Here is a 13,380-nt window from a genome sequence, read left to right on the forward strand (position 1 = left end):
GAACATTGTCGTACCACAACAGATGCTGCATGGTATGAACCATCTCAAAAGAGCGACTTATTTACACGAAAACAGAAGACAAAGGTAATATTTATTTGATTATAAGGTCATACATTTCGGTCTGAAGCTTACAGACCATCTTCGTGGCAAAAACAGTTGATACAAAGTAGAATGCAAAAATTGGATTTATTTGAAATAGAAAGAGCCGTGTGATGTTATATTTCCAGTGACGTTATGTTATAACTGAGGAGAAGGTTAATAATCATAAGTGTAACAACAACAACAACAACAAAAAAAAAAAAGCGTTTACCATGCGTTATTCTAATCAGACTTTCCCATATTTTTAATAACGATAAGCAGTCATTCCGATTCAAGTTCGGTCCGTGAAGCAAGGATTCAGCACTCTCCTCAAATAAACGTTCAAATTAATATCGACAGCGATGTAGTAGGCTATTTCAGACCAAAGAATGTTGTGGTCTGTGTCTACTCCGTCTTGAGCCAATCCAGATTTATCGGATTTCCGGTGTTAAATACAGAGTGTTTCAAAAAGAATGTCCCGATTTGAAAATTGCATATCTCAGCAACCACGAACCACAAATGAATGCGACTTGAACCATGTGAACGGCCCTAGCCCAGAGTTTGATATGGCGACCGGCAGGTGGGGACACATTGAGTATTTGTAATTGTGGTGAATGAAACTTTAGGCATTACTACATACTTGGTAATTTATTTTGTAACTGTACCACATTTTCATTATTAAATAAAATTATCTGAAATCGGGTCATTCGTTTTGAAACACCTTGCATAATGATTGATGTTCTTGTATTCTCTTTTCTATTGAGCGTCCAGTTTGTCCGAAGTAGGATAGATGGCAGCCACAAAGAACTGGGAGAAACATCGGAGAGCGTTTATCTTTTGAAGAGGGGAAATGAGTAAGTTGAGAGTTTATTGATAAAAGTAGCTACTAAATCATATTTCTTCAGAATTCTGGAAATCGGTTCTGAAACGCCTGAGATGTATGGGATTGGAACTCGACGTACTGTTTCCTTGTTGTTTAAGCTAGGTTTGTAGGAGTCAAACAGATGTTGTGTAGTCCTTTCTGAGAAGTCATTTAATTTCATATATTGTTTGATATGCGAGAGTTCTTCCTATAGTTGATGAGGTTGAACAATTAATCTCAGCTAGTCGAATTAAAGACTTTATAATTCCTGCCTTTTGAGAAGGATGGTGTGCAGATTGTTGAAGAATGTAGAGTCCAGTGGTGAGCGGATGAGAAGAATGTCTAGAAAAGAAAGAATCAAAAGAGTGATAGTTTCATATTTGTAACAGTACATCTAGAAATGAATGTATATCATGCTTAGTCATTGCTTATATCCTTATTAATTCATCATCGCTCGATATTGTTACACCCTGATAACCAAGAATGTAATAATTTCAGTTATCATGGTGTAACAAGAAAATAAAAATATAAAATCCCATGTAAGTAGCTAATACAAGATACTGTATTTAAAGACAGAAAATATGCTTGCATCCAAGAAAATTAATTTTAGCAGAAATTGTTTGTTTAACTAAATAATAAAAAGGGATTCTTATTACAAAAAAAAAGGATATGGAAAAAATAGGTTAAGTAAGACAAAGAAGATTAAAGATAAGAATTTGTATGTGAGATGCTAGTTTAACACTTGAAAAAAAGGAGATTAAAATATTCAAGTAAATTTTAAAAAGGAGGGATTAATTTGGTATAGAGGCTAGATTAAAACAATTCCCGAAGTGAGACGTCGTCACGTGAGAGACGCGTGCAAGGGACCGTAGCATGTTTTGAGCAGAAAAAACACGACTTTAATTGGTGAATGAGATCGACTACAGTAGGGGGGGGGGAGAAAAGAAATTGAAGAAGGTGCCAATAGGAGTTATGCAGATAAAAGGGTTAGGACCCCCCCCCCCATACACAGGGATTTTTTCCTCAGAGTTTCTTTACGAATTTTTCGTATAGGTAACATGGGTTTTCCTGAGTGACGGCGTAGGAGTTATCTCCGTCCGACACAACAAGGAAACAAAGTTTGCGGGAATTCGATCCCGTATTCCTATTGCAAGAGACGAGGAATGCCGTATAGTTACAAGAAGGAAGGAATTGTCTATTCCCATATAGAAATCTGTGCTCACGTGATGAGTTCCATAATGATAGAATAAAAGATCCTGTGTGTGTCCTTTATTCAAGCACGAAAGGTATAAATCGTGAAAACCAGGGTTCGTCCTAGAAAGGTACTGTAAAATCTTGTATCAATTGAAATCGCATATAGTTGCAATCATTGTTAATTACTGGACAGTCGAAGATATACTAGGACTTTAGTACAAATCAGAGTAGAATGAGAGTAAACTAGTTTATATTATTTGATAAGCATTCATGTGCTAGAGATTTATGGATGCGCATGGTATTTCATATGAGAATGTCTTAATGGTCAAATATATGTATGGGCATAGCGAAAGGATAGTTTAACCTACATTGTTTTGTTTTCTAAGTTAGATAAGGTAAACTGAATATAAACATTAATGTCCATGGTATTATAGCAATATAGAGAATTCTGACTAGTGTAAGGTTAAGTAAAGTGTTAATTTATTCCAGGATTATATGTGTATATTTATGTGTATAAAGTCCGTTATGATGGCATGATCGCAAATTCCCATATAAGAATTTTGCCCTAATACTTGTATTTTGCTTGTGTAATTTGTAATTTTATTCTTAGTATTGAATTGTGTTTTATATAATAGAAATTGAATTGTACCATGTTTAAGATTTTAAATAAACTTTTGTTCGTTAATAATAGAGTTGTCTGAAATTGCTGCCTAATGTACCACTTGAAAAACGTACGTACCTAATCGCAGGAAATTAATGTGTTAAGTTACGAGATAAAGGGTTACGACCACTTAATTGTTTCACACCCAGGCATATTTTTGTAATTGCTCCTTGTTTTCGAATTATATATCTTAAACTAAATGTCCTGAAAGGCGCAGTATAATATACATATTAGGGATACTAAGGGGAGAAAAAGCTTAAATATTTGAATTTTGTAATATCTCGTGCATAGTTAAGTTTTGAATAAAGATAAAATTAGAGATTCATTTGGAAGAATAAAGGAAAGTTTAATAATCGTAGATAGGGACACAACAATATCTTCCTCCAGTGGAACGGACACAGATGACGGAAAAGTAACATGTAACGAACAGTCTGGTTGCTCGGCATATGTAGGTAACACGTCTCTCTCCCTGCATAAATCAAACAGTGTGAAATGTCTGCTTGAAGTAATTGAGGTACAACACTTTGAGGATTTTAGACGCGAAGTCCCAACGTTACCTTTGTGCTTATATGAAAACATGAAATATTCTTATAATAAAAAAATACCGTATAACGAATATTTTCACCTTTATACTCGTATATTACCCATAACCTTATCATAAAATGTAACTTGCTAAAACAAGGCCCACCTTTACAAGTCCGTGGTACTGACCGTCATAAAAAAAAATCCTATATCTATCATTCCAAACGTATTCTATTCTTAATCTCTCCAACACCCTGACTATAACTGCAGTTATACAGACTTGTCTATAATTGGAATTTTCTGTCGGAGATTCATGCTTATGGAGTGGTATTATTTTGCCTTCTTTTAACTCCTTAGGAACCTCACCCACTTCAAGACTTTCATTAAATAACCAGGTCAAAGGCAGCACAGCTAGTGGTTGTGGCACATTCTTTTAAAATACATGGTGATATGTCATTTATTCCTACAGCTTTATTAACATCTAACCAAATCAACACCTGATACCTATGATTCTTTCACTTCCAATTGTTTAATATATTGATATCTGTCTTCCTTCTACATATTGCACAGTATCATTTACACCAGTATGATATACTAATGAAGCGCTTATTCAATAATTCCACTATATCTTTTGCAACAGTCACTCTGCAGCCATGACTATTTACCAATGTCAACCTGCCGTAATTATTCTTCCTCTTGCTTGCTACACAGTGGAATGATTCCATTCAATAACTTTGGCCTGACCAGCCAGTCTCCTCTCACATTGCACGTTTTCTTTCTTTACCATGCTCTTCACCTTCCTATCCTGCACTTTATACTCCTCATGGATCTGACTACCACCACCTCCTTACCCCTACTCTTATAGCATTTGTTTTTCCAATAGGTAGCTTGATTTATGGAATTAGAAACGTTATAATAAAATACCTGAGATGCTGCCATGTGATCAGAAAGCATGAGGAGTTAAGCTTTTCATTACATATTTGGCATATTAATGCAGATATTTTATCAGAGAATTAGTGGCAAGCAGTGGCTTCGTGTGCTGTCGTGTGGCTTATTCAACCCTCGCTACACAATTCACGTTAATTTGACTGTGTGATTGCATTTTTATTGATGTATGAAATTTTAAGAGGGCATCAGCGCTCATCTTAATTGGTCCAATGCAATTAACTGTAAGATAACTTTGAATACTTTAATTTATCAATTAATACAATTTTAAATATGAAAAAGCATGAAGCTCAAATGAGCAATAGCTATGCTCTTCACGCGCGCCGTTTATGTGAGAAGTACGAAGGATTTACGCTTCATGATGAGAATAGATTATCATTGGCAAGTACTACAGTGAGACACGGATAATTTGAATTCTGATACTATTTTTAAATACAGCCATAAAATACGCACAGAAATCAGAAAAAGTAATCACTTGGGAAATTATTAGTTTTCCAGACTGACCCAAAGAAAGGCTGAAATAACTCGTTTTACTTATTTTATTTAAACACAAGTTTCAACTCCTTTGACTATAATTATACAATCAGAGAAAGCTCTGGCAGAAAACGGGACATTCAGTAGATCATCAACATTGTTTCCCATTAAATATGGGTAAAAAAAGTTAAAATTATTTGTAGAAAATTATGTATTGAAAACTTGCCTATATCGGCGTCCTAAACACGTAAGTTTACACTTCACGCACGCAAAACAGATGAAACTGAGAAAACAAAAACAGCAATTCGTGACAAATGACAACATTCAATTGGATTGATTTTCACAATAACCAATCACAATCACTGATTTCTGTGTTATAGTCTCAGCGCACACGATGGTTTGCCTTCTGGGTGGTTTAAAACCACTGGAACGCTAAGAATCTGAACGTTTGTGCAATCAGTACGTCGGTTCAAAGGGCTCAAAGGAGTCCGTATTGATTGATCGCACACCCCCGGCTATTAACGCGAATGCAATGCAATGTTTACGCGTCGAAAAGTGTCCTCTTCATGAAGCATTAGTAATATTTTGTTTAATTTTAGGAATCACGCGAAGCCAGGAAACAATTAGGTGAGTCTTTAACAGGAAGAAATACAAAAATATAATATATCGGCGATATACTCGTAGCTATTCCGTGGGTGTGCACTGCACACCTAGCACACCCTGAATATATGCCCCTGGTGGTAAGTTATTATTTTAATCCCACGAAACAAGCTTTCACTGGATCTGTGGAGCTTCGTAATGTTTTGAGATCCTTTAAGCTTTCTTGGGACTGTTTACACTAACATTCCCCTGCTGGCAGGGTTTGATGGTATAACAGTTTGATTTCTAACATCAAGCTATCCTGTAATAACAAGTTTGATAACAAATAGTGTTTAATAAATGCAGTGCGGTATTATTTATTGTATCCATCGCTGTCTTCATGAACTTTTAAGTATGGGGACTATCTAGAACAATTTAACCATTTATTCAGAGTGACAAGACTGTGGGTCATCCCCCATGTGTCCAGCTGCAAGGAGCAATTAGTCATAAAAAATCCTCTAATGCCTTTTTATTCCACAGAGGAGGAAGTAGACAGAGCAAATTTAGTCTAACTTTGTAATCGACGGGTGAGCTCATGGTTGCCAAGAACATGGCAAACAACTACTGCTATCTCATAATCTTGAACCCTAATTTGTCTGAAGTAGATTTCTAAGGTTAATTTTTCTGAGTTATTAGGTTAAAAACCTCAGTTTCCAGCTCTATTTTTTAATGCCAAAGATTGATTAACTTGGGAAATGGATGAAAAAGACCTAGAAAAAGTTCTAGTCGGTGACTAGAATCGAAACTGTAGCAGTCTTTCTCTTGACAGTGAAGCATTATAGAACAAGCAACTCTGCCTTAGGTTACACAACACTTCAGTTTTTTTAACTCCTCTTTTATCCCTAGAGAATAACAGGATCGTCTTTGTTCCTAACTTTTGGAACTCGATGAGCAATCAATCCTATTAACATTAAGAAAATTCTGGATAAGCATCGCTTTTATGTGCAGAAATCTTACGAGAAGTGAGTATACAATCAGTAATTCAATGACTATCGCCTTCTCCCCAAGAAGATGAGACCAAAGGACAGAAGCATGGAATCAAGTTTTATAGCACCAACAAAGTTCGCCCGTTTTCGTTTTTTTCTTCTTCTCTAGATTTACTAATTTTAATCTGATTAAACTGATGTAGATTCTCTTGGTGATCTACATTTTTTTTTAAATCATTGAAATTTTGAATTAGTATGATTTAACTCCGTGATTTACTCCTTTTTTTTTAAAAAAAAAAATAATAAATTCAGTGTTATTTATTGAATTAACGTTGTAAATGTCACCTACAGTTTAATTGACTGGTTGAAAATTTCGCACTGGCAACGTATCGGCGGCTATCAACAACTCGTAGAATACTGCAGCTAAGTGAGTTTTTATTAATTTCAGAATAATTCTTTAACTTCTTAAGCTTACGAATTAAAAATTCAATATATATTAACGGATACTATTGACATCAATTGTAAAAGTGCTCCAGTAAATTAGGCTTAGCTTTTTGTCATTCGCGGCAGAATGTCAGCAAAACGAGTTGCTGATATTCCCGAGTGCAGAAATAGACTTCTTTGCGTAATTTAAAATATATTTTAGACGCTAAAAAATATAATTTGTGGGGATGATTGGAATGTTAGAAATCTGTTGGAATTTTCCTTTTATTATTTTTTTTTAGAAGTTGTAATTAAATTCATATTGTATTTATGTTGTTTATCTTTTGGTATATGTCTAATTGGCAAGTGATAGCAAAGAATCGAATCATTTGTGACCAGGTTCCTTATGTGTGTATCGACACTGTTTTGTTTCGACTTTCATGAAATTTTGTACACATGTTTGTGACACTTCTAGAAAGAACTGTATATGCTTTTGGTTATAATAGTTATGCTGGAAGTCTTTTAAAAACAATCGAAATTACCTTTTTTTTTTTTAACATTGGAGATTTTAGGTAGTTTTCAGCAGCGTTGAGAAAGGAACTTTCTGCATCCTTCGTATTGTAAAGGTAAAATATGAGATCGAATCAAAATCACATTATTATTATTATTAGTTCACGCTGAAACTGTTTTCAATAGCAATCAATATTTTTTCCAACCCTCGTAATTTGAGATCTGCTAGAATAAATCTTATTCTGATTAAACATAATGTTGATGTTATTAAGAAAGTATTTCGAATAGAATTGACAATTTTAATATTGTTTAACATTTTAAGTTTAATAACTTTTTTATATCATTCTATTAGGAGCAGTTGCTAACGCTTGTTGCTTTTACTTGAAAGTTCTATAAATTGCCAATAGATGGCGAAAGATACAGTCGTCATGCAATATTTGCATGCACAGCATACATCGGCACAGCTAGATGAAATGTGATTAGCTGATTCCAACAGAAAGAGTTAGGTTACGTTAAGATGAATTTGTTGTGAAACCTTAACAGATCACTTTAATTTTGTATAATTGATTTCAACTTTCAATTGCACTGCTTCTTTTATTTTCATTGTAAATTTTACATTTGGCAACGTTACTTCTGTTATGAAGTCTGTTTTTGCTTCGAATATCGTCGGCTAAGCGCGTGTATAAACCCAATGGTGAATGTGTATGAAAGTAAAAAAAAAGAGAGAGAGAAAAATGCAAAAACACCCAGAACAAATACAATGGCACTGTCTTTGACACTGACGAGGAAAAAAACAAAAGAAGATCGAAGTGTGTGTTGCACTCCATCTACCTTCAGAAAGTATGAAACTTAATATGCTAAAATGACATTTCGAAATTCTTCAATAATACATAAGAGAAGCCGAAGCTCCAATATGGAGGTCCAGCTTAACATACTGTATTTTCAGCCCAGCAGTGAACTCTGTAAGACAATTATTTATTGGGCACTAAATAGCCGAGCTGACTGTTTTCTTTTCTAAAAGAAAGATTGCGGAAGAGCTTTTTCGGTCACGGATTGAAAAGCCCTTATGCTCTAGACGAGACTGGAATCCTGGTCTTTCCAACCAAGCATTGTTGTTCTGAGTGTGCAATGAAAGCGTAGCGTGCTCAGAAACGACTGTGATTGCAATCACTTCCTTTCCATCTGCTGTTTTTTTTTTTTTTCCCTCTATTGTATAAAATCACCTGCAGGCAAGATAAACATTGGATTGTGCTCGAATGGAAGGAGTCTAGTAAGAGAATGCAGTTATAAAAATATGTGTAGTGAAATTTGTCTTTTCATACTCGATAGTCTTTTTAAATTTATTCAACCCCCACCCCAAGAAACAACAGATATGTGAGTAGAAACATGAATTTCTACTAAGAAAATATCACAAAATATAAACAAACTAAAAATTCACTTTCATCATTATGCAGCCAAAAATACAAACCTCACAGTGAAGCCGCTTTCATCTTTCTCAATTTTTTTTTTTTTTTTTTTTTTTTTTGTGGCGGTGGTATACGGAGGGAAATGCAAAAGGTATCTCACAGCTGCCAAACTGATTAATTTTCAAACCGCAAAGTGATTATTGTTCTCTGTAACTGAGAACAGTCTTGCAAAAATGCGTGATTTTCGATATCGCATCAGTCCCTATTGGCTGCTCTGGGAAAGAGTGCCACATAGAGGTTATTCATTCAGCTAAACTCTCATTTAGTTGTCTCCTCATTTTAAGTCATTTTCACACTTTAACGGGGATCTTCCATGAATTAGTGGATCCAACGCAGATACCTTCGGGTTTTGACCTACCTCGGAAAACTTGGTCTATCCTTAACCGAATCCACACCAACCATGGCAGATGTGCAGACCACCTTTACAAAATAGGGCATGATTGCCTCACCTAGGTGCGACTGTGGATCACCCCGTGTTCCCGTCAGACAATTAATCATATTACAACAGAATGTGTCCAACGTGCTCACAGTGGAAACCTGTCAGACTTCATCTATACTACACCAAGTGCAGTTGACTGGATAATTAACCTCGACATTCAGTTGTAGCCTATTCTTGTATTCTTGAGTGTCTCTTTTATAGACTGTATTATGTCTTATTATTGTATATATGTGTATTACTATGTCTATATATATTAAGGATTAATGTAATGTAACTTTTCGTGTGTGAGCCATACGCTAAATAAATAAATAAAGTCACTTTCACCCATATAATATCGGCAGGAAGCGGAGAGTGAAATCCCCCCCCCCCCCCACACACACACACAGTGTCTAAAAGTTAGACAGGCCAAAAATGGTTTCGCCTACTCCCTATAAGAAGTCATTAACGGATTTATTATCTCCTAATCGCCAGGGGAGAGGGAAATGTTATACATTTTCCGGAGTGCAAAGTAACTGCCAGATACGTTCATCTTACTTATGTTGAACGTTGGTTTCAAGAACCAATTCATTTAGTTAAATTGTAGAAGGGTGTGTGTGTGGGGGACATTGCGAAATGCTCATCCTAGTATATATAGTGGTTCTATACTTTAGTTTAATTTACAATCGTTCTACTGAAGTTTATTATTCAAGGTCAGCTCATAGACACTTCACTACGAACCTGTTTGTCAGCAGAGGTTACTTTTCGCTCATGTTTATACAGCCAACCCCAGTCCCAACAGAGTTCTCTAAGATCAGTAATTTACATAAGTAGTTGTCCGATTCATGCTTCTTTTAGTATTCAAGGTCAGCTGAAAGGGACTTTACTTTGAACCTGTTCGTTGGTAGAGGCCGTGGTCGTGTCTATAAGGGCATTCACTGACAGCAAATACGGATTTTGATCCCTTACTAAAAACTTGGGTCTATTATATGCGGAATGTAAACTAAGTTTTATCATTACTTGTTGAGTATGCTGCATGTCTATCAATATAAATATTTTGAAAAACAGCCTACAGTCCCCATCTGTTTAATAGGTCCATTGAACTAGTTCATTCTGCATATATAGCAAACACGATCGGAAATTTTACTCATGCTAAATGTAGAAAGAACGCTTAGGGCGAAATTATTTTTCAGACGGGGATTATTAGCATTTAACATAAAAATTCCATTTAAAAAACGCGATCCTTACTGTCTTTTTTTGCTAATTCTAGTCAACACAGGGGTTAAAATAAACATCCAAAGAACCGAATCCCTTCTGATTCTCAGACAATTATTCCAGTGTGGAACGAAACATTATTATTATTATTTAGTAAATATATTTCTATCTTACTGAAGCAATTGATGTTTAGGTTCTATGCAGTGGCGGCTTGTACATAAGCACTACGACATTGCAGCACCCCCTAGGAAAAAATGAAAAAAATTAAATTTTGTTTGTGTTTATAAATAATAACAATGTTTACAACATTATATAAATGCAATACAACATGTTAAAGGTTACAGCTTATGTTTCGACATTGATTGAATAGTTAATACTTGGAATTGTTAGATTAACGCTTTAGATTACGAAACAAATGCATTACGATCTAACGTGGTGTTGGAATGTCGAAACCGACACTGCTCGTTTGAGCAGCGTCGCGACAGATAAATTGTGTGCATGGGCACGTTATTTCTGTGAGATACGAAACTTCAATTATTGGTGTGTGTGTGTTCGTGGCGAGGGTGAAATATTTTCAATAAAGCAATTTTTTAATATGTAAATTTATTTATTAATAGATTAGTTACTGATTAGGAAAAAAAAAGAATTATTTTTTAATCTGTATATGCAGCAGTCCCACTTAAAATTTTCACCGGCCGCCAGTGGTTCTGTGATACTATCTTTGAGGATTTAATCCACAGGAGCGAAAATTTTTTCCGCTACGGTATATGGTTCCGGTTCGGGGCAAAAACGTTCACTCTCAGAAAATAATGTTCCGTCTGAAAAAAAAAAAAAAAAAAAAAAAAATATATATATATATATATGTGGCGATTAGTTTTTACTCGGTTGTTATACATTTCAAAAAATAGATTTAATGACTCCAAGACCGAGATAACATATAAAGATTTTAATGATAAATACTACTAGTTTCGGCATATAGCAGCCTTCTTCAGGTATTTATAAAGGAAAGGAATACTAATAAACATTGAATTATTTAAATAAACAAACTGGAAATTACAGGTACAAATTGCCTCACATAATCGATACATAAAAACGTTGTATTTTTCAAGTTGTTCCAACTGGCGTGCCATTGTTTGTTGCAATTGTGCGTGCAAGTTCACGTGAACGCCAATATTGAATAACTGCAGCATGGCTATCTGGGATGTTATAACTTAAATTATTATTTAAGTGGACCGGGTTCAGTAGGATTTCCCGTGATTCTACGATTTTTCTTTCAAACTCATCTTCACAGCGAAAAATATTTTCTGATCTATTCCAGCATACAGAGTGGCTTTGTTGGTCATCATTAGGATTATTTGAAAAAAAGAACATGACTGGATAAAGCAGTTGCATGAGATCTTTTGTATGAGATGTCTCTCTTATGCTCTTCTATGCGTTGTTCAATAGATTTGTTAGTTTGACCAAAGTATGGGATATTGCAATCACACCACAATTTATATACTCCAGGGTACTTAAGGTTGTGATAAGTAGGTTTTGGATGGCTGATTAGAGAGCGGATTTTTGGAAGTGTGGTGAAGAAGGTCCTGATATTATATTTTTTAAGGACTTTAGCTATTTTCTTAGAGACTGTGCTAATGTATGGAATAGAGATGCTACCTTTAAAATTAATAGTCTCTGTTGTGCACTGATATTAAAGATATTCCCATCGATGATAATGATATTCTAGCTAGTTTGGACATTATATCTTTATTTACTAACGTTCCTACGGACGAGGTACTTACATTACTACAGGATAAATTATCCAAAAAAAATGTTCACTTTATTAAAGCATTGCATTCATTCTGGTTACTTCAGATATAAGGACTCCATTTACCAACAAAAACAAGGCCTGGCAATGGGCAACCCTTTGTCCCCTGTGCTAGCTAACATCTTCCTTGAAGACTTTGAAAAGAAAGCCATATCTTCCTTCTCATTTAAACCAAAAGTTTGGAAAAGATATGTTGATGATATATTCATTATTTGGAATCACGGGCACACAGCTCTCACAGATTTTCTTCGTCATCTAAACATCCAACATCCTAATATAAAATTTACTGCTGATATAGAAAATAATAACTCTTTACCTTTTTTGGATGTTATGCTTACACGATACTCTGAAAGATTAAAAATCTCTATGTACAGAAAACCTACGCATACCAATAGATATCTGCATAATCTTTCTCATCATTTTCCACCACAAAAACTTGGAATTATATCTACCTTAGGACACAGAGCACGTTCTCTCTTAAATGAACAAGATGAACTACAAAAAGAAATGAATCACCTCACTCTTATTTTTAAACAAAATGGATACTCTGAAAAAACAATTAAGAAACTTCTTCTGAACCCTCCTAAGCAGTGCACAACAGAGACTATTAATTTTAAAGGTAGCATCTCTATTCCATACATTAGCACAGTCTCTAAGAAAATAGCTAAAGTCCTTAAAAAATATAATATCAGGACCTTCTTCACCACACTTCCAAAAATCCGCTCTCTAATCAGCCATCCAAAACCTACTCATCACAACCTTAAGTACCCTGGAGTATATAAATTGTGGTGTGATTGCAATATCCCATACTTCGGTCAAACTAACAAATCTATTGAACAACGCATAGAAGAGCATAAGAGAGACATCTCATACAAAAGATCTCATGCAACTGCTTTATCCAGTCATGTTCTTTTTTCAAATAATCCTAATGATGACCAACAAAGCCACTCTGTATGCTGGAATAGATCAGAAAATATTTTTCGCTGGGAAGATGAGTTTGAAAGAAAAATCGTAGAATCACGGGAAATCCTACTGAACCCGGTCCACTTAAATAATAATTTAAGTTATAACATCCCAGATAGCCATGCTGCAGTTATTCAATATTGGCGTTCACGTGAACTTGCACGCACAATTGCAACAAACAATGGCACGCCAGTTGGAACAACTTGAAAAATACAACGTTTTTATGTATCGATTATGTGAGGCAATTTGTACCTGTAATTTCCAGTTTGTTTATTTAAAT

The 13,380-nt window shown here is 35.0% G+C and overlaps 1 protein-coding gene across 2 annotated transcripts in view; it reads right to left on the reverse strand.

Annotated features, from left to right (window-relative positions):
* Window positions 1–212: 212 nt before the first annotated feature.
* LOC150106507 (uncharacterized) overlaps window positions 213–13,380 on the reverse strand; it is a 123,830-nt gene continuing 110,662 nt past the window's right edge. The window contains exons 9-10 of one of the 2 annotated variants that reach the window (XR_016548310.1): window positions 10,505–10,574; window positions 213–1,282 (exon numbers count right to left, since the gene is read on the reverse strand). The gene's annotated coding sequence lies outside the window, so the exon portion shown is untranslated. The remainder of the gene's footprint in view (window positions 1,283–10,504; window positions 10,575–13,380) is intronic. The other variant, XM_090392507.1, reaches the window with a different exon arrangement.

This window comes from Typopeltis vanoorti, chromosome 5, assembly GCF_054136105.1.
Source record: "Typopeltis vanoorti isolate ZY-2024b chromosome 5, IOZ_Tvanoo_1.0, whole genome shotgun sequence".
Lineage (NCBI taxonomy): Eukaryota > Metazoa > Arthropoda > Arachnida > Uropygi > Thelyphonidae > Typopeltis > Typopeltis vanoorti.